The sequence below is a fragment of the Ceratotherium simum genome, chromosome 10 (assembly GCF_057802395.1).
Source record: "Ceratotherium simum simum isolate JZ-2026a chromosome 10, ASM5780239v1, whole genome shotgun sequence".
Classification (NCBI taxonomy): Eukaryota; Metazoa; Chordata; class Mammalia; order Perissodactyla; family Rhinocerotidae; genus Ceratotherium; species Ceratotherium simum.
In genome coordinates this window covers 53,976,744-53,999,091 of record NC_141909.1, presented here as the reverse complement: position 1 = coordinate 53,999,091, position 22,348 = coordinate 53,976,744, and the positions used below count along the sequence as shown (strand labels likewise).

At 40.3% G+C, this 22,348-nt stretch overlaps 1 pseudogene; it reads right to left on the bottom strand.

Annotated features, from left to right (window-relative positions):
- Positions 1-948: 948 nt before the first annotated feature.
- Positions 949-1,197, bottom strand: LOC147916119 (small ribosomal subunit protein eS28 pseudogene; annotated as a pseudogene).
- Between the last annotated feature and the right edge of the window lie 21,151 nt (positions 1,198-22,348).

Sequence of the window (22,348 nt, the reverse complement as noted above, 5' to 3'; positions counted from 1 at the left end):
ACATAAACCCACCCTCAGGAGTTACCCAAGGATATAGGTGTATATGAGATCATTAAGGGAGAGTATTTAGAACAAGCAGAAAAGAGAGTTGAGGGCAGAGCCTTAATGTGTAAATGGCAGGCAGAGAAAAAGAACTCCATGGTGCGTATTGAGAACCTATGGTTAGAGGTGTAGAGTGGAAACCATGAGAAAGTAGTAAGATTGAAAGCAAGAGAAGAGAGAATGTTAAAGAGAGAGAGGTCAACAACGTCAGATCTGCAGGAAGGTCAAGAGAGATAAAGGTGAAAAGTGGCCTTGGATTTAGTGACAAAGCAGTTGTTGGTGTTCACAGCATAGCGAGAAGTTACTATTGTTATTCTGCACCAGGCCCTGGGCTAGGTGCTCTGTGTCCATTCTTTCAAGGAATCCTCAAATCCACCCTCTGAGCTGTGACTACTATTTTTGGCTGAGTTTTACAGACGAGGTATATGAGGCACAGAAATTTTATGTCATAAGGCTAGGAAATGGTAGATCCTGGATTGACATCTAGGCCATCTGATTCCCGAGCCCAACATTACACTGTAATACCTCATAGTTGGCATGACCTGGAGGAAGGATACCTTTCCCATGGAGACGGGAGGGAAGAAGGTAAAGGATGGGTAGAAGCAGGTGTTCGTTGTGTGGGAGTGGAGAAAGCTTTTGTAATTCATGTCAGCCTCTATTTTCTCTATTAAGATGTCCAGTTCCTCTTCTGAGGCAAAGAAGGGCAACATGAAGATGTGGTAGGGAGAAAGGACAGAGATGAAACTTTGGAATAACTGCTGAGGGAAGGAGCAGGCATCTCTAATTCTGGGACCTGAAAGCCCTTTTGCTTTTAAGAACTGTCTCTTCTCCCATGTCATCTATCCAGCTGCAATTGGATCAGCCATGTTACAATTTTTACCCCCTACAATATGAATGCTGTAACAGTCACAGATCATCCTTATAGGCCAAATGGTTAACCTGTCCAGGACCCAGCATCAGGGTAGGTGCAGCCTCTTGTTCTGACTCCAATAGGGTGAGCAGTCACCCTCATACACAGGGTCTTGCACGTTTCAGATGATGGAGCAGCTTGTGTGGTCCATGAATTCCACGCAAGCCTGTGGACACTGTCCCTGCTAGCCAGTCTTGCCCAGAACCTTGGTGACACTTGATGGACTCTACATGTTTTGTGTCCATGATGGCGGCACAGCTGCGGTGGGGAAGAGATGCCATGTTACAATTTGACTTAACCTTCTGAAACCATCTCTCTTTGAGTATAAGAATTGTAAAATATATAAAAGCCTGGAGGATGTTAGCGGCTGTGGGGTTTCAAGGGGATCAATATATAAAGCCTATATATATGCATATATATATATCTCCCGTGAAGCTCAGAACCAATTGGGAAATAGATGCAGGACTCAGACAACTGGAGATTAATATGTCATATGTATTACTGATCAAAGCCAGCCTAGAGATCATAGCAGAGTGTATATATGCGGACCTGCTTATGTTCCACTTCTGAATTAAACAGAATTAGCCACCCAGTCACAGGCACAGCTGCATGTGAGCTGGCTCCCCCCACGAGTGTCTGATCCTTTAAAACTCATTGCTTGGAGGAGTGGAAAATGTGTGCTCCCTGCAGGCTGACTGATCCCAAAAAGAAAGGAGGAAGGCTTCAGCGGAGCCACGTATAGTCAATCCCTTTCCCAAACTCGCAAATCAGATAAACCACTCCTTACCTGGAAAGAAATGGGGGAGTAGGGCTGTAGAGAAAGGCAGGAAGGGTTATTTAACAGCTGTGCCTCTGCATGTAAACAAGAGGAAAGAGGGTGAGAGTCCCCTCTCCCCAGCCTGGGCACTTTCTTTCCAGGTGAACCAGAGAAGCAGATGAAACGTCTGCAGAGGGTTAGAGAAGCAGAAAAATAGGGAGAGACGGAGACAGAAACAGAGCACAGGAGATGTGCAGAGAAAGTCCTGAGAGCTTTTGAGTCTCTGGTTCCAGTTGAACAACTACTACTTGTGGATTTTTCCATTTTGCTGTGTTCCATGAAAATCATAACAAAATCCTCAAGCCCAGGTTTTGGCCTTGTTCATTTGGTGAGGATATTTTCAAAGCATTTTTCTCCCAGCAGTCAGTGACTTGGACTGTCATCGAACCACAGTACTGAATATTGGAGATTGTCTTAGCCTAGGCTCCCCATAAAGCAGAGCCTAAAACAAACACTTAAGTTCAAATACTTTAGAGGAGTGTGATTCAGGAAGCAGGAGTGGGGGACAGGGGAGCAGAGCAGGGAAGTGGGGACAACCAATACAAAGATGCATTCCTGGCTGCTCACTCCCTCCCTTACTGATGAATTGCCTTGTGAAACAGGGCTGCCCAACTAGAGGAAAAAGCAGGAAAAACATTTATCCATAGGCGCCAGTCCATCAAAAGTTTGCCCCTGCCTTCACAGTTGTTACATGCCGTGGATTCCTACCATATCCCTGACTCAGCGTCAACAGAGAAGCCTGAGACTGCGTGCGCTGAGGAGAAGCACTGTCTGGTTGTGTTTGCAGGAAAATGGAGCCTGCCCAGAAGTGGTTGCCACAGAAGGAGCTGGAATAAGAGATGGGTGAGGCCGAGAGAATCTGAAGAAGTGCACAAGAAGCATCAGATGCAAAGATCTTCATAATGCAATAGACTCAATTGACTATTATAAGGAAGTAACATACTTGTCTCTTTTAAAAATATACTATACATCTCTACTTGGAAAGTTAATCCAAAAAACCCAACACTTTCTCATGCAGTTTTAAATAGACTCTTCTTCTCAGATAGGTTAAAATAAAATCATTTGTAGATTATTATTGTAAATTATCTTGTCTTTCATAACGTATCAGGCCCTCTCCCCATTCTCCCCACCCCCACTGCCCTAACTAGTTAAGCAAAGTTAGGTCTTTCTTGGTGTCATTCGACATTTACCAAACAAGAAGAGCGTATCTAAAAACAAATAAACAAATAAACCAAAGGATTGATACAAGATCCCTCTCGTTGACACAATTTACTAATTCCATAAAACGTTTAGTAGTAATAGCAGTAGACTGCCATTTTAAGACCGTCTCTTAGCCTAATGGGAGCCCAAAAGAAAGCACATGAAGGAGATGTCATAGTTGGAATGCGGAGTATCTAGGATTTATCCTAGACACATCCTCCCACAGCCTCAGCACCACAGCAACTATGGACGCTTGGTTAAATAACTTTTTCTTTTGCTACATCAGGTGTTAGTGGTTTCCTAAAGTTGCTCAACTTTGGGTAAACTTATCTTCCCCTTTTGGCTCTGCAACAATTTTTAACCAATCTCTGTATTAAATTTCCTCTATTTGAAATAGTTCAAATGTTTTTTTTCCCCCTGAATGGACACTGACTAATATACGTGCACAGGTGTGTGTGTATGTGTGTGTGTATGTGTGTATGGGAGAGAAATATCCTTTTATTTCATTGGTCAGATCAAATTGTTCATATTGTCCTATATTTCAAATTTCTTCAATTAATAATACAGTTTGGAAATCTTTCCAAATCAGCTCATAGGAACTAGATATCTCATTGATTTTAAGAGCTAAAAAATAGTCCCTTGGTTGGATATATCATCATTTATATAACCAAGACCCCATTGATGAGTATTTACTTGTTTCTAAGTTTTTCACAGTACCAAGTGCTGCAATTAATAGCCTTTCATGTATATATTTGCATACTTGCACAAGTAGATTTGTAGAATGACACGGAATTTCTGGCTTGCTCTAGTTTTTAAAACCGTATTCAACACCCAACCCCTACCTGTGGCCTACTTCCGGTATTTGGGTCACAGATTTGATTTTCCATGTGGGAGTCTTATCTTTCTTTTCCCAGTACTCCAATCTCTAAAGAAATGAGACTGCTTTGCTCTTGCCATTGAACCACGGTACTGTATATTGGATGATGGTCTGGTAGTTCCCTACCTGAGACTAAAATCCTGCATCTGACCCTCCTTTCGGGTATCTTGCTATCTTGCCACCTGCTAACAGATGTCCCTGATATCTTCTTGGATCTTGAAACGTTTTCCGTAGCTGAATTTTGATTTCCATGCTTTCTGTGCCTATTGGGACCTGTTATATGTTAAATCCCATTGATAATATTTACGTTGGCTGCTATTTTTTGCTTTAATTTCTGTATACTGCTTTGCCTGCTCAACTAAATTATCCGTCTCTGCAAATGAACTTCTTGAAAGCATAGAATTACATATTGTTCCTCTTTATAGCCTTACGGCCTGTCTCATGATAGGGGCTTGATACATGCTATGATGTACTTGTGTATCATCTGAGAATTATCAAAGATTAGAGGATATAGTCCTTATGAATGCAAAGGCTATACTGTAATTAGATAAAGTAATTTAGGATTAGGACAGGAAAAAGAAGTAGAGAGGAGTGCAGAGATAGAGTTTTTGCAATGCCAGGGGGCCAGATAAATGAAATTGATGGTGTTCGTGGTTTTAGTATTACAGTCAAGGGAAAGGGTCGCTTAACTGGTGGCGAGGAGGGAGCATAAGATTGTTTGTGGTTTGGTGTGAAGTTATCAGGAAGGTGACATAACCTCTTGGTACTGGGGAGCAGTTTGAAAAACACCTATTCTGATATGCTGAGGTCAGCTACTGTTCCTACTGTGCCCCATGCCAGAAACCCAAGTGACACAGTCTGCAGAATCTAGGAGGCAGGAGGAAGAGTCAAAACCTCAGAGTTAAAAGTTATAAAAATCATGGACTATTTAGGTGAGACCCCCCCCCCACACACACACACACAAACACACAGACACCCCTCTAAAGCAAAAACAGGAGGAATTGACAAGCATCTCGCTAAAACCGCAGAAGAAGAAAATCCTTAAAAGTTTCTACTTAGCAAAGGGTGGTAATTACAAAAAGCGGACTGCCGACTATTGCCAATATGATGTGTCGAGTATCATTGTTAACTATCTTTATGTGGCAAACTGCTTGCCTTACTTTAGGGAATATAAAAATATCTATGAGGATTTTTATATATTTATTCCCAATTTCAGTCCTTATAATCTTATTTTTGCCACAAAATCTTAAAGTTGTTAGCTGAAAATTCTCCTGCCAGTGGAGTTTTTCAGGGCTTCCTCTAATTCCTACAGTCAGAAGGGACTAATACACAGTAAGTCTACGTGGGGAAGATGGTGGCATTTTCTGGTGGCAGTGTTGCCTGAGATGTGTATTGAACATGAAGAGTAGAGGTTGTTCATCTGACTAGACAAGGGAACATCATGATCAAAGGTATGTAAGCCATAGAGAGCAAGCTCTGTTCAGCAGCTGCAAGTAGGTAAGTATTGTTGGAACATAATAGAAGGGGCAGTGTATTCGTTATCTATTGTTGTGTTACACACCACTCCACACTTCAAACATCATCCATTTATTAGCTCAGTTTCTGTAATTCAGGAGTCTGGCACATTTTAACTGGGTCCGGAGGGTCTCCTGAGGCTAAAAGTAGGATGTCGGCTGGCTGCAAGCTCACCTAGAGGCTCAACTAGGGAAAGATCTGTATCCAAGTTCCCTCAGGTTGTTGGCAGTTGTAGGACTTGAGATTGTAGGGCTGAGGACCATGTTTTCTGCTGGCTCTCAGCCCAGGGAGACCCTCAGCTCCTGGAGGCCATTCCCAGGTCCTTTCCCTGTGACCCCCTCCATTTCAGCAATGGAGAACACCCCTTGCAGTGGATCTCTCTATCGCTTTGAATCTCTCTGATTTCTTCTGCAACCAGAGGGAGAAAACTCGCTGCTTTTCAAGGGCTCATGTGGTTAGGAAAGGCTAAGCTGGATAGTCTTCCTATCTTACTGTCGTCTGATTAGTAACCTTAATTCCATCTGCCATTTTAGAATTCTGCCTACCATAGGCAGAATCCTGGGAAATCATGCTGAATGAGCAGCTGTTCTGGATGCCTCGTTTTGAAGGGACGTTGACCACCTTATGAGCTTGTAAAGGAAAACAAACTGAATGATAAAGGACTAGAAAACCACATAAAATAAAGTCTGTTACTTCAGCAAAACTGAGGTGTTTTGCCTCAAGAACAGGAAACAAAGTTAAATTTTGAAAGGCTATCAAAGAGGATAGACTGGCTTTATCTATGTAACAACTGATAGTGGGTGGAAGCCACAGGTAGAAGTAGTGCAGCGCAATGAAGAAAATTTGTATTCTCTGCATTCCTTGTATTTTCAAAAATGGCTTTTAAAAAATATTGATTCTGGGGGGCCGGTCCCATGGCCAAGTGGTTAAAGTTTCATTCACTCCGCTTCAGCGGCCCGGGTTCATGGGTTCAGACTTACTCTGCCCGGGCGCAGACTTACTCCACTCATCAGCCATGCTGTGGAGGAGTCCCACATGCAAAATAAAGGAAGAAGGATGTCAGCTCAGGGCGAATCTTCCTCACACACCCAGACAAAATATATTGATTCTGGGACCTCACCCTGATCTGTGGATCCAGAGTCTTCAAGAGTAAAGCAGACAATCTTTAACCCAGAGTCAAAATTGCCTCTTTTTTTCATGCCTCTTCCTGTTACTTTATACTTGTACACCTAGCCCACCACCACCATGAACACTGCTTTGTTCTTTGGGGTTTCTCTTAAAGGGGACTCAAACCACACCCCAGGCAAACTTTCTAGAGTTCCTTTGAGGTAAATTGATATGAAATATTATATGCATATAAAAAGATTAAGTGACTGGGCCTGCTTTTTTTTTTGCTCAGCCACCAAAATGGGAGATCGTAGACACATGCTACAACACGGATGAATCTTGAAGACATTATGTTAAGGGAAATAAGCCAGTCACAACAGGACAAAAACTAGATGATCCCACTTATATGAAGTACCTAGAGTAGTCAAATTCATAGAGACAGAAAGTAGAATGGTGATTGCCAGCGGCTGGGGGGATGCGGCAATGAGGAGTCGTTGTTTAATGGATACAGAGTTTCAGTTTTGCAAGATGAAAAGAGTTCTGTGGATGGGCAGTGGGGATGGTTGCACAACAATATGAATGTACTTAATGCCACTGAACTGAACACTTAAAAGTGGTTAGGATGGTAAATTTTATGTTTTGTATATTTTACCACAATTAAAAAAAATTTCTTGCAGCCGGCCTGGTGGCATAGTGGTTAAGATCACCATGCTCTGCTTAGGTGGCCCGGGGTTCACTGGTTTGAATCCCAGGTGTGGACCAATGCACCGCTCCTCAAGCTATGCTGTGGTGGCGTCCCACATGCAAAATAGAGGAAGAGGCACAGAGGTTAGCTCGGAGCCAATCTTCCTCAGCAAAAAGAGGAAGATTGGCAACAGATGTTGGCTCAGGGCCAATCTTCCTCACCACACACACAAAAAATTTCTTAAGGGAGATTGTATCAGTGAAAAGGTATGAGAGTTCCTCAGCAAATTTATTTCCCTACTGCATCCTCAAACAACTAAAGCATTTTATAAAAAAATTTTCCCAACTCAATTTAACGATTCTAAGAGCCCAGAGCTTCAGTCACAGGCTGGCCATGCATTGGAAAGAAGCATAGCTCTTTGAATATAGTATATTTTAATAAATTTGTTTATTTCATTTTACTTGTCTGGTGCAGATTGTTAAACAACCACTTGACTAGATTGTGATATAGAAAGAAAATACAAACACCAGGACTTGTTTTCAACAGGCAAGTCTTCAGAGTGATAATAGCTCATCTATAACAGGACCTCTTCTTCCTCTGAAATAAATGTACAAATAAACAAATATCAGAGGACCATATTCCACCTACCTCCATATTCGTGTCTAGGTGCTGAAATTTCCTTGTTCTAAATATAGACGGAGCAAGAGCTGAATGTCAAATATGATCAAGTCCCATGTAGAAACAAATGCTGTTGCACCCACAATGCAAATTGTTATTTATTCACATCTGGGAGAGCTCCTATTTGGTAGTCTATTTCTAAACTATAGATTAGTCTCATTTATTTTTTAAAGCTTCTGTGCATGGTTGTGTATCCTAGTTGTTATAATCTCATTTTTTTCAAACACTTCTTCCTTAAATTTTCTTATACAATATCAGATTTAAAAATTTCTACCCTTGAGGCAATTTTTAAATTTGACATTAGCATAGTATTCGAGGTTTCATTCTTTCAGAAGCCATCAAATACGTAATTACACATAGTGAAATTCTCCTTGCCCTGCTTCCCATCCTCATATTTACAACATTCAGAAGGTTTTTTCAGTAAAGAATCTCATCTCATTGGGTTACATATTTTCTATAATAGACGCTGTTTTTTTGCAATAGTAACAAAATAGCACCAGCATTTTGTTGCAACTAATGATCAGATCTGATAATAAAAATACATAAAATTTTGCACTCTTCCCTAGAAAATCTAAATGTAAAATATCTATTAAAAGCCAACTAAAAATTTACATAAAATCATATATATATGATGATGACACAACACTCATTTGTTTCTGAGGCAGGGATTTAGAGCCATATATTTTCTGATTAATCACTTGGGCATATGCCTAACCCTGTTGTAGAAGCTACTGATTTTCCATTCTTCTGTCAGAAAGACTGGCTTCTAGGAGTTAAATATGATATTGTGGTTAATTGCAAAATGCCAACAGCATTACAGAAGGCACCCCTTCTTGTGCCCAATCTGTCGGCACCCACGGGTCCACATTGTGGGTTTTGAGACCACAGCCTCCACTGCTTCTCCGACATCATCATGAGGCTAGCCGTATTTGGCTGTTATCTCTGTTGGGTGTTTCATCACCATGACTCTGCATGTGAATGTGTGTACATGATATAAAATTAGTCCAGGCTTGAGGCACTTGAGAATGTTCTGTTCACTGACCACAAATTTTAATGAAGCATATAATCCGAACTTGGGTTCTGTTCAATTATGTGACTCCTCAAAATTGTTTACCTCTGTGAAAAATTGTCAGCAGTTACAATCCAATACTTTTTTCTTATTTTTTTCCCTTGGGTATATGCCTAACCTACTGATTTCTTTTCAGTTCACATTGGTGGCCATAATGTCATAGTCTAGTTATTGCCTGCCCGGTTGTGGCATGTTTTAAAAAAAAGTTCTTCTTCTCTTTAATATATTCTAAATGCTACTAAGTTTAACTTTTTCTCAATATATTATTTTCTTTTATTAAATATATGCAAAGTTATCTTCCTCTTTTTTAAGAAACCAAACTGTTCCTTATTTCAAAAGCTTTGCCATATATTAAAACTAAAGCATTATTTTTTTATTAATTAATCTATATGAATAAGAAATTACATTATGGTATTCTTGTTAAAGGAAAAGTGTTTGTATTAATAAATTTCAAAGGGGAAAGGTAAAAGAAATCACTTGGAAGCATGTTAAACTGCTAACACAGCATTATATGTATTATATTATTTACATTTCACACTTGACAACTCAACCTGATAAGCTTGGTTAGATAACATAGCTGGAGTTTAACATAAGAAATAGGGTAGGTGGGCATTTCTCAAAGTGTATTCTATAGAACCCTCATTCCATAACACGTTCATCACCATTATGCATCAAAGGGTTCTTTTATCTAAAAAATTTTGGAAGCAGTGGTTTCAACAAAGTTAAACAAGCTTATTTACTGTATAAGTTTTAAGTATACAGTATAATCTTTAAAATGCCAATGCACATTTTATATATATATATATATATCTTATATATATATATATATATATATATAAGAGTCAGATATAACAAGCCGCATTTCCAGCATATATATGTGCATGTTTCAGATCATCTATAAAATACACTTTGAGAAATACTGGAATATCAGATGAATTCTTGACCTAGAGAATAGTCTGGCATGGTATACAGTTAGTTGAAGTAATGTCCTAAAATATTTTAGTGGCTTTCTAGGAGCCAGTTTGAAAAAATTCACGAAAAGTTTTACTGTCCTAAACTGTCCATTTAATCAATTAGCTTCATGTTATTATTTACACAAAGACAGGTGAGGCATGAGGGTGTGTGGCCCATTTGGGATTTGGGACACAAAGTGAGTAGACAACAATCCCCTAGAACCGCTGCTGCCAGGAGAATGTCTAATGACACCACACAGTAGATGTCATTGTGATGCCTAATGGAGAATCTGTTTTCAGCTTGGACCAAATGGAGAGTTTAAATACCCCCTCTACCAACACACACACACACAGAGCAGTGAATGCAGGAAGCTCTGATGGAAGGGATATAAGTGGAAGTCTGCAGGTATGTCTTTTCTCCTCCTTCTTTGCACATAATGCTGACCCATGGCCTGGAATGCAAAGCTGTATGGTGATCATGAGATACAAGAGAACAAAAGCTGATGGGCTAAGAATGGCAGAGCAAGAAGAGGGAGAGTGTGGGTCCCTGACAGCCTTCTGGAGCCACTGCACTGGCCCTGAATTGCTATGTCTGAATGTTTTGTTATGAGACACAAATGAAATCCTATTCATCTAAGCTACTATTAGTCAGGCATCGTGTTATCTGCAGCTGGAACACGTTCTTAACCAAACCAATACTCTGTCTTGCCTGGGAAAGGACCACTGTGGAAATAATACATCTGTAGAGTAGGTAAGCTGAAAGTCAGATGAGTTGGAGCATATTTGACAAAACAGGGGGATGAGCCTTCCAGAAGCACAGTTTCCTGAGTTCTGAAAAGCCTCTTGGGAGAAACTCATCCTGTGGAAAGCAGATGCCAGACATTGTAAGAGGTTGACTCAGTAAGAAAGCTTTGGTTGTTGGAGGAGGAGGGAGTATTATGGAAACAGCATTGATATTCAAATACCAATCTCAAATATCAAATATTGACATTCAAATTTTTTCCTGACCCAGAACTCATGGGACTTATATTGGGTTATTAGAAGGAGGATATCTGTAAAAGAAAAACTAAAGGAGATGCTTACCTCTGTGTAACCCCACAGCGCAAGCTTGGCTTTCCCCTCCTTTAAGAGTGTAACACATAAGAGACACTCTCCCCTGCTTTGGAACACAACACTGAGATGCTTTGGCACCTCAAAAGCTCTGCTGCATCGTCAGCTGCTTGGGGAGGTGCTCACGCTCCAGTAAGCTGGCCGATGCCAGGTGTGAGATGGTGGTACCCGGTGAAGAGAGGAAATTTGTTTGCAGGAACATGTAAGACATTGTCTGGGTACTTCCAGAAGTATTTGGAGGAGTCTTTGCAGGGGGACTCAGAGGTAAGCTAGATGGGGTAAAAGTCCATTTACCCAAAGGAATTTGGTAAATGCTACTAACATAATCCCATCTATACCCATAAACTGGTGAAGCCTAAGGCCATTTATGTTACAGAATGTGCAGAAGTGTTAGCCACACACTCAGCTTTATTCCTTCATTTCAGCCTCCTCAGAGAGGGCCTCTTCAGGGCAGAGGGCCACAACACTTAGCTGGAGGAGTGACAGGATTACAAACGTCATCTTCCTCTTTCCTTTCTCTATGCTTTCTCTGTTGCAGAATAAGGCATCGGCTGTGCATGCCATCTTAGGCAACGTCTTTGATACTGGAATTTTAAGAGGAAACGGGAAGGTCGAAGAGAATGGAATTTAGAAGGTGGCTGCTTAGAGCTGGCCACAGTCTTAGGAAGACACGCTGAATGTTAAGGTGTCTGTGTTCTTCAGCTGGTTCAACAGGACAAGAAAGCAGACAAAGATGCAGGGAAGAAACTCTAGGAGAGTGTGCACATGGCTGGAATAATTCCTTGCACTTTATTTCTTGTAAATTATAGCACAGCAATAGGCAATAGGCAGGATTCAGGTTAATCTAAGATGAGAAAACTCAATAATACATACTCAGAAACTAAATGCAGGCAACAGTGAAATTGTTTCATTTCTCCCTTCTTCCAAGTGTGTGTGCAGACACACACACACACACACACACACACACAGGGGCCATCCCTGAGCATTCCTCTGCCCTACCCAGTAGTTGAGCTTCTTTAAAAAGAGGGAGGGGAGGGCCGGCCCTGTGGCTTGGTGGTTAAGTGCGCGCGCTGCGATGCTGGCGGCCCGGGTTCGGATTCCGGGTGCGCATTGAGGCACCACTTCTCTGTCCAGCCTGAGGCCGAGTCCCACATACAGCAACTAGAAGGGTGTGCAGCTGTGACATACAACTATCTACTGGGGCTTTGGGGGCAAAAAATCAATAAAATCTTTAAAAAAAAAAAAAAAAGAGGGAGGGGACAGAATCTGCAGGGAGGGCAAAGAGACATAGAAAGAGAAGCCCACAGACTAGATTCTTGGTCCTGCATTTGGTAGCCATTTAATTGTGGGTAAGTCATATCTTGTCTTTAATTCTTAGTTTCATCATTTGCAAAATACTGCACTATCTACCCGTAAGGGTATTGTAATGAAAATAAAAGATACACCTGTAATGAAGCACCTCATAACCAACGAAGTGCTACATGGATGCTTCCTATTTGTGTCATATGAGCAGAATATGGTGGCATCTGAACAGAGTGTGCAGAGGAAGCCAGAACTTGGAGTACTGCAGGGTGATTCTAGCGGGTAACTTGATCAAAAAGACCGAGGCTGAGGTCAGAGAAATACACAGGATTGGAAGGATTAGCTGGATATTGAGAATCAGGAGGGCTAAACAGTGAGCACAGGGCAGGAACGGCCAGATGTATGTCAAATGTCTTCAGTAGGCTGGAATCAGTCCTTCTTTTATTCTGCGAAATTGTATTGTCCAACAAAAGGAGAAGTACTGTATGATTCCACTTAAATAAGGTAGCTAGAATAGGCAAATTCATAGAGAAGAAAGTAGAATAGAGATTACCAGGGGCTGGGGGAGGGGGAGGGGAAGTTATTGTTTAATGGGTACAAATTTCCTGTTTGAAATGATAAAGAAGTTCTGGAAATGGATAGTAATGATGGTTGCACAACATTGTGAATATAATTAATGACACTGAATTGTACACTTAACAATGGTTAAAATGGTAAATCTTATGTTTAAATAAGGTAGCTAGAATAGGCAAATTCATAGAGAAGAAAGTAGAATAGAGATTACCAGGGGCTGGGGGAGGGGGAGGGGAAGTTATTGTTTAATGGGTACAAATTTCCTGTTTGAAATGATAAAGAAGTTCTGGAAATGGATAGTAATGATGGTTGCACAACATTGTGAATATAATTAATGACACTGAATTGTACACTTAACAATGGTTAAAATGGTAAATCTTATGTTATACATATTTTACCACAAAAAAAATATTGGTCCAGAATCCAAGATTTCAAAGACTTCTAACATGGAAAAGCAGTAATAGCACAGTAGTTACAAGCCAAGGCCATGGAAATACACAGATGTGGGTTGAAAACCAGGCTCTTTCACCTAATAGCTGTGTGAGGGCCTTGTCTAAGCTGCGTGTTAATGTCTGTAAAATGGGGATAATAACAGATCCTGCCTCACAAAGTTGTTTGAGGGTTAACTGAGATAATGTAGGAAAGTACTTAGCAGAGTGCCTAGAACACAATAGGTGCTCAATAAAAGTTCACCCATAGCAACAGTGGTAGTGAACAGGAGGCCCTGCTCACACTTGTGTGCTGTGTGTGAGCAGAAAAGGCTCAGGAGTCTGGGCTTGCCCCAGATGAAGAGGAAGAGTTTGTGCCCCAGATGAAAAGGAAGAGGTATATGCAAATTAATCCTCATTACAGCAGGAGCAGTGCGGATAGGCTTCTTAAGATGCTCCCTGAGAAGGGAACGGAAAGAGAGGATGGTTGAGGATTGGGGCTGGGTATCAAGGATAACAGTGATTTGCCCCTAAGTAGGAGGATTTAAGTTGCTAAAAGACAAGGAGGGCCTCCTTGTCCCATTTCATCTGGTCTTGTACTTTGGACATTGTTGAATACTTTATGGAAGAAAGAAAGGGAGGGAAGAAGGGAGGGACGGAGGGAGGGAGAGAGGTGGGGCAGAAGTCATCATGAGGCCTCCTGCCTCGGATTCTGTTTATTAACACACATAGGACATGCTCACACATGTGACAAAGTTTCCCAGCTCTACTAAGACAGCAGCCCTGCTAGGAGGGTGGCTCCACTCTATTTGATATTAGTTTCTCTGAAAACACCTGTAGGAGGAGGGCAATTGGAGCTAATGAGGAGAACTTGGGCTGAGAAATGGAAATGAATTCAGTAGTTTTAGTATTATTTTATCCCCCCTTCATCCCAAATAAAATGAAATCTGAGCTTCTGATTTCCCTCCAGTCCACAAAATGATAGCTTTCCTTTTTCCTCTGATTTCTATCTCTAGAACTCATGTATGATCCCCAGTTTTGGAAGACATACTTGACTTGCTAAATAGAAAGAATGAGCAGAGCCACACTTCTCCCAGCACTGTCCTGGGAGCTGCAGCCACCATGTCTTGCTCAGTCAATGGAGGTGGCCATGTTTAACTTTTGAGGAATAGCCAAACTGTTTTCCAAAGTGGCAGGTATCATTTTACATTTCTATCAGCAATGTAAAAAAGTTCAAATTTCTCCACATCCTTGCTAAGACTTATTATTGTTGTCTTTTTCATTATAGCCATCCTCGTAGTGTGAGATGGTATCTCATTGTGGTTTTGATTTACATTTCCCTAATGACTATGATGTTGAGTATCTTCTCATATCTTTATTGGACTTTAACATATCTTCTTTGGAGAAATGTCTATTCAAATCCTTCGCCTATTTTTAATTGGATTATTTGTTTGGTTTTATCGTTAAGTTGTAAGAGTTCTTCATATGTTTTGGATATAAGTCTCATATTGGCTATATGATTTGCAAATATATTCTCCTTTTCTGTGGGTTGTCTTTTCACTTTCTGAAAGATGTCCTTTGAAGCAAGAATTGAGTATAACAGCAAAGGAAACCATCAACAAAATGAAAAGGCAATCTATGGAATGGGATAAAATATTTGTAAATCATATATCTGATAAGGGGTTAACATCAAATATATATAAAGAATTCATATAACTCAATAGCGAAAAAATAAACAATCCAACTAAAAAATGGCAGAGGATCTGAATAGACATTTTTCCAAAGAAGACATGCAAATGACCAACAGGTACATGAAAAGGTGCTCAACATCATTAATCATCAGGGAAATGCAAATCAAAACCACAATGAGCTAACACCTTACACCTGTGAGAATGGCTATTATCAAAAAGACAAGAAATAACAAGTGTTGGCAAAGATGCGGAGAAAAGGGAATCCTTGTGCACTGCTGGTGGGACTGTAAATTGGTACAGCCACTATGGAAAACTGTCTGGATATTCCTCAAAAAATTAAAAATAGAACTACCATATGATCCAGAAATTCCACTTCTGGATATTTATCTGGAGGAAACAAAAACACTCACTCAAAAAGATATATGCCCCTTCATGTTCATTGCAGCATTATTTACAATAGCTAAGACACGGAAACAACCTAAAATGTCCTAATGTCCATTACAACCTAAAACAACCTAAATGTCCATCGAGATGAATGGATAAAGAAAATGTGATATATATATACGTGTGTGTGTGATATATGTGTATATATACATACACATATTTATATACAAATATATACAATGGCATATTATTTAGCCATAAAAAAGAAGGAAATCTTCCCACTTGCGACAACATGGATGGACCATGGGGGCATTATGCTAAGTGAAATAAGCCAGACAGAGAAAGACAAATACTGTATGATCTCACTTATACGTGGAATCTAAAAACAAAAGAAAACAAAACTGAACTCATAGATACAGAGAACAGATTGGTGGTTGCCAGAGGGGGTGGAGGTGGGTGTGGGCAAAATGGGTGAAGGGGGTCAAAAGGTATAAACTTCCAGCTATAAAATAAATAAGTCCTGGGGATGTAGTTAAGGTACAGCATGGTGAGTATAGTTAATAATGCTGTATTGCATATTTGAAAGTTGCTAATAGAGTAGATCTTAAAAGTTCTCATCACGGAGCAGCCCCGTGGCTTAGCGGTTAAGTGCGCGCACTCCCCTACTGGCGGCCCAGGTTCGGATCCCAGGAGCACACAGACGCACCGCTTCTCCGGCCATGCTGAGGCTGTGTCCCACATATAGCAACTAGAAGGATGTGCAGCTATGACATACAACTATCTACTGGGGCTTTGGGGGGAAAAAAAAAGTTCTCATCACAAGAAAAAAAACTTTGTAACTATGTGTGGTGACACATGTTAACTAGACATATTGTGGTGATCATTTTGCAACATATACATAACTTGAATCATTATGTTGTATTAGTTGTACCTGAAACTAATATAATGTTATATGTCAATTATATGTCAATAAAAACCTAATTAAAAAAATTGAGTATAACGGCACATCACATTTAAGAATATCATTCATGAATTAGGTGGGGTGGGGAAAGAACTGAAAACCATAAAGAACGGCTGAAGGATGTATCAGTGTTTAACCTAGAAAGGAGAAAAGCAAGGAGATGTGTGCCTCCATCTTTAAATATATAAAGAGCTGCCATGTAGACTGAAGAGCAGACCTGATATGAGTTATTCCAAAAGGTAAAACTGATACCAAAGATGGAAGTACTAGAGCAGATTCAGATTCAAACTAAATGACTTCTTTTTTTTTTTTTTTTTCTGAGGAGGACTAGCCCTGAGCTAACATCTGATGCCAACCCTCCCCTTTTTTCCTTGAGGAAGAGTGGCCCTGAGCTAACACCCGAGCCCATCTTCCTCTACTTTTATATGGGACACCACCACAGCATGGCTTGACAAGCGGTGCGTCAGTGTGCACCCAGGATCTGAACCTGTGAACCCCGGGTCGCCACAGCGGAGCACCCGCATTTAACCGCTTGCGCCAGCAGGCCAGCCCCCTAAATGACTTCTTTAATCTTAAAGTTGTTTAACTAAAATGAGCTTTCATAAGAGCTCTCTACAATGGAGGCATTCAAGCGAAAACTAAATAGGCACACCTCAACAATGTGGTTGGAGAGAATTTAGCATTCTATGGGAAGTTAAACCAGATAATCTCCTGTCTAAATTCCATGGTTCTATTAAAGCACACATTTTCAAATTCTCAAAGATAATAATGATCAATATAAAAGTTTTTTTTCACTTAATCAAGATATGTGAAGGGCCGGCTGGGTGGTGTAGTGACTCAGTTCAGTGCACCACTTTGGCGGCCCCGGGTTTGTTGGTTTGGATCCTGGGCGCAGACCTATGCACCGCTCATCAAGCCATGCTGAGGCTGCGACCCACATAGAGCAACTAGAAGGATGTACAACCATGACATACAATTATCTACTGGGGCTTTGGGGAGAAAAAAAAAAAGGAGGAAGATTGACAACAGATGTTAGCTCAGGGCCAATCTTCTTCAAAAAAATAAATTAAAAAGAAATGATATGTGAGAATTTTGAATTAGTCATGTTAAAGTTGTATCAAAAAGTAGCCATCTCCCCCCAAAGTGATTTGGTAGAAATCATTCTAGAAATACTGCTCAAAATTTTAAAACTTTGAAGGTTTTAGCACCCCAGTAAAAACAACTTTATATAATTAAGAATTGTTTCATAGTACGATAGTTCCTGCCATGTGTTAATAAATAACTCAGACAAAAATAAACATGAATCTTGCCCAGCTAGCTTCATTTTTTTTCTCTCTCCCAGTTGTAGAGGTCAGATTCAAATATCTTCCCAGGGCAATATTACTCCATTCTCCTTCTGCGGTCATGACAGGTAGAAGGAAATTGCTAAATTGTTCACAGAGCATAACAGCCAGAGAATAAAAGTTCTAGAAAACACTGGCTAAAATATTTCCTGGCCCATGGTACAGAGAATTAAAAAAAATTCCTTTAGACACAGAGCTTAATATAAAGAGTTTGAAGCACAAAAATGTCAGTAAAATCATTGTTCATTTTCCTTGGAAAAGATACAAAGCTCAGAAATAAAGTCCAGGAGAAAATTGAGCATGAAAAAGAAATCCAGGGACAATTATTTTTACTGCTATAAAGCAGGCTTAGCAATAACCACTCGGTCACTCGCCCAGGGCAGCTGAGAATTTGTACCAGATGAAGGAATAATAAAGAATTCTGACTATTTTACTCTTATGGGAAGAGTTGACTGGTTGAAGTAAAATCAGACGTTGCTAAATGTTTTAAATTTATTTTCATTTTTGAATAAGAAAGATGTAGGGGCAGGAAAAATAAAAATCCCAGAGGGACTTAAGAAAGCACAGAAGATACAACTTTTAAAAAACAAAAAAGAGAGCATTAGCTTCTAGAGAGCAGACCATTTTCAGGGTTTAAACAAAGGAAAGTCACCATCATTGTTAAAATGCAACATCAACCACCAAATGGGGATGGTAAAATAAAGAAGTTACCAAGAAAAGTCAGCATAGTAATGCAAAAGCAATTAAAAATGAGAGACAAATGCAACATTACTCATAACAAATTCACCAGAGGGAAAAGGATAAGGATTATTTATGTGTAAGAAAATATTTCTTGCGGGAAATATTGATTCTGAGGGGGAAGTCCAGACAGCAGAAGTTACAAGAATCAAAGAGAAGCACAAACCACATTCAAAAAGTTTAGAATGAGTAGGAAAAATGACTTTAACCTTAAATTTCTTTAAAATAATTAAGATATTACAAAATATCTGCTCATTTAAGTTTTTTTTAAAAAGTCCTGTCATAAAATGGGTGAGTCAGAAATAAAACTTAGGGGAAAATGTGTACTTTGTTTTACTAACACAGACTCTCAGATTCCCCATAAAACTTAACTGTGGTCTCGTTTAAACAAATGAGCTTTGCGGTAACACTAAAGGCATCTAATGGTAAAAGAGTTCTAGGGTACTGCTCTTTAGAGGACTGACTCCTACATCCAAAGCATTAAATTATTCTAGGCCCCTAAGATGCCTTTCTACATTAGACTCAATTATTTAATAGGAAACGGTGACCCAACAGCTACATGGTGTTGAAAGGCAGGGCGCCGGGGCAGTCATGGAACAGTGGAAAGAAAACCTAATTAACTTCTAGAATGGTGCCTCCATGGAGATAAGAAAATCTATCCATCTTTTGGGTTCTTATGGTACAAATCCATTGGACTGGAGCCCAGTACGGATGCTATAAATTGCCTGTGGACTTATTACCAGGAACAAGACCCCTCAGAGTGATCCTAGCTCTTTCTGAGAGGCCCCAAGGGGCTGCCTAGGTGAACTCAGGATCTGGTCTCTCTGGTCCTCCATTCCAACTTCTTTGTCAAGCTGCCACACTGCTGCTGCAGAGGTCAAGGCTCTACTGAGATGTCCTCATTCTGCAGTCCCACGTTGTAGACAGCTTCTCCTTATTTCCCCACAACATTGTAGATACCAGCAAGTGACTTTTAATGAGATTTTCTAACATTTAAGGGATATTAGAAAGAAAATATGATGCTGAGAAAATGTGTAACAGGTCCAGATACATTCTAGGGCCTCTTAGACTGACCGCTCCCAACCTCTCTTGTGGCCTGCCTCCTTGTGGCAGCATGTGTGAGTTGGGTCCTTTGGGAAGGAGATGTGGACATACAGGTGGGAATGCAAAAGGTTTATTAGGGAATAAGACCTGTGGGAAGAAAAGGGAAGAACTGGACTTGGGTAGGAGAGCCATCGGACCAAGACGCAGATTTGACAAAGTCTCTCTTGTCCAATGGGAGCTCCGGAGCAAAGACTGTCTTTGCTGAGGTGGACTTCAAGGAGTTAACAGCTAGAAGCCGACAGCTAACCATACTCCTTATAGCTGAGCAGTGCATCTTTCTTGAAGGGTTCCCTGAGCAGCGTACATTCCCATGTCTGCCACACAGCTCCACACCTCTAGGGACACACTCTGAATCATCAGAAATGCCTCAGCATCAGTTTGCCTCCCATTCTAGCCAAAGTGACCTCTGGATCCAGAAAGGAGAGAAAGTCTTATCCTCATACCCTGCCCCAAGACAGACCCTTCCCCCGCAGGACTGACGATGGGAATGTCCATTCCACTCATAGGAAACCCTCCTGCCACCCTCAAGAGTGTGGCCTGGCATATGGCCCTAACAAGACAATCACACAAAAGTCTAATATTAGTATATTCCCCAAATATGGGTTATTCTATTTTGAAAAGTACCACATGGGGCATATTAACAGCTAATCCAAATGGCATTGTGCCAATCAGTAAAGATCCTTGTCAGTCTCTTCTCTTCAAGTGTGCCATAGTCTTGAAATCCAGTTGCATCCAGGGGCACCTTATTAAAGGAACAATATGAGTAAAAAGTGCTTTGAGACTCGTTTCCTATGTAAATGCAAGAAATTGTCTATATAGTGCCAAATATTTATGGATGTATGAAAACATTCTTGACTGAATTTCTCACTTTCCTTCTAAATATAACTATCATGTACTTTCAAATAGTGAGTAATCAGCAGGAACAAGCCAAATTTAAGAAGAGAGCATTTAAAGCATTTTCTGATTTTCCTCTTCATAGTATATACTTAATATGTTTAGTCCCGAGCTCAAATACAGATTTTTTCCAAAAGTTAATTGTATGACATTTATTTGGAACTCAAAACATATTTACCATTGAGACAAGCTATACGTGGCATTTACTTTCCTGGGAGAACACACAAAAGGCAAAGTATCTGGAACTGTAAAGACTTACATTTTCTTCTATTATAAAATATACTAAGAGATAGTATGCATATCAAAACATTTTGAAACAGACAGATTATTCACTCCCTTCACAATAGAATTCAACATGGCTACTTAACAGTATAAAGAGAATCAAAAAATGGGAACAGAAATTCAAAAGGGAGGAAGAGACAAGGGATTTGGAGGGTGGATGTGAAGAGAAAGCCTGGACAAATTTTCTCCCTCCTCCTTTCTGATTTTGATTTTTCTTGTCTTTCATCATTTCTCAATTTCCCCAACCCCTCTGAATTACCGTGCAAACAAAAACCCATGCTGCTGGGGGTGATGAGAAGGGCAGTAATGGAATTTCCCTTCCTTTCTCTCTTCCCCTTTCCCCTCTTCCCCCAGTTCCATCTCTCATCTCCATTTTCTTCTCTTCATTCTCCTTCGTCTTCTCACTCCCCTTCTCTCAAAAGCCTTCTCTATTCTTCTTCCTCCCTGAGACTCATGCCCTGTCATTCCTTATGTTGCATTCTTTCTACCTTTAAATTCCTCTCTAGTTTATCTCTTTTTTGCACCACAGCCATTGCCTGGATCAGGCCCTCATTATCTTTCCCCTGCAACCCTTGTGATTTTCCCTGTCTCTACTCTTATGCTTCCCATCCATCCTCCATCTTGTAACTAAGACAAATTTCATTACCTTGCTCTCCTACTTAAGGACCCCAGTACTTTGGGGTTCAAACCTAAACTCCTTATATATGGCTCCTGTCTATCCCTTGAGCATCTCCTTGCCACCTCTCCATCCAATTCACCTATCTGATTCCTTCTAGACCCTCAGGCTGGGTTAGGTAGGACTCCTTCAGGCCTGCTCAGTGTATGTCTCTAACTTAGCATTTCCAGTTAATTCCTTCTGTTTTCTCCTACTAGACTGTGAGTACCTTCAGGTCTAAGACACTAAGTCTTTTATCCGCAGTACAGTATCCCAGAATTAAGTCCACTCCATTACCACTTTTGGGCACAGTGACAAGTAGAACGAGATCCTGGAACAAGGTGACAAGTGACCAGGAGTGATGAAGGGTAAGGAACAGCAATACATGTGAGAGAGATGTGTCACTCTGAGTGTCAGAGGATCTGTATTAGCATGAGGGAAAGGCATCCCGAGGGAAGGAGGGAAATTCTCAGCACCTGATGCAAGAAAGGGCCACTTTTACAGCAGCCCACTAGAGCAAGGCAAGGACCGTGGGCTAAATTGGGCACAAGTAAGCCAGGAACTTCCTGTGCTTTTGTTGTAATATATCGCAACATAAACAAAAGCAAATATTAAAAATCAGTATCACAGCTCTAATGCTTTAGTCTTCTTATAAGCTCTGTTGAAAAAAAATGCTAAATATATACCTTATGTTGCTTTAAAAATTCTTTGAAATGCATTAATTCTTGTGAAAAAAACTTCCTATGATACTTTTCTAAATAAAATATAAACAAATATCTATACATCCATATATAGATACATATCTATATATATGTATTATATAGATAGATAGCTAGATATAATGTACATTCTGCAACAAACCCTGCTAAATAGCGTGCAATAAAGAACATTAGTTAAGACTCCCTTTTGCATTGGGAGGCCCTCCTTCAATCTACAAAGCTTTTCCTCCCAGGCAAATCTTGTCCTTAAAAGTAGCACTTTTGACAAGAGCAACAAAACTAGCCCAAGATTCCTGGTAACAGGAACATAT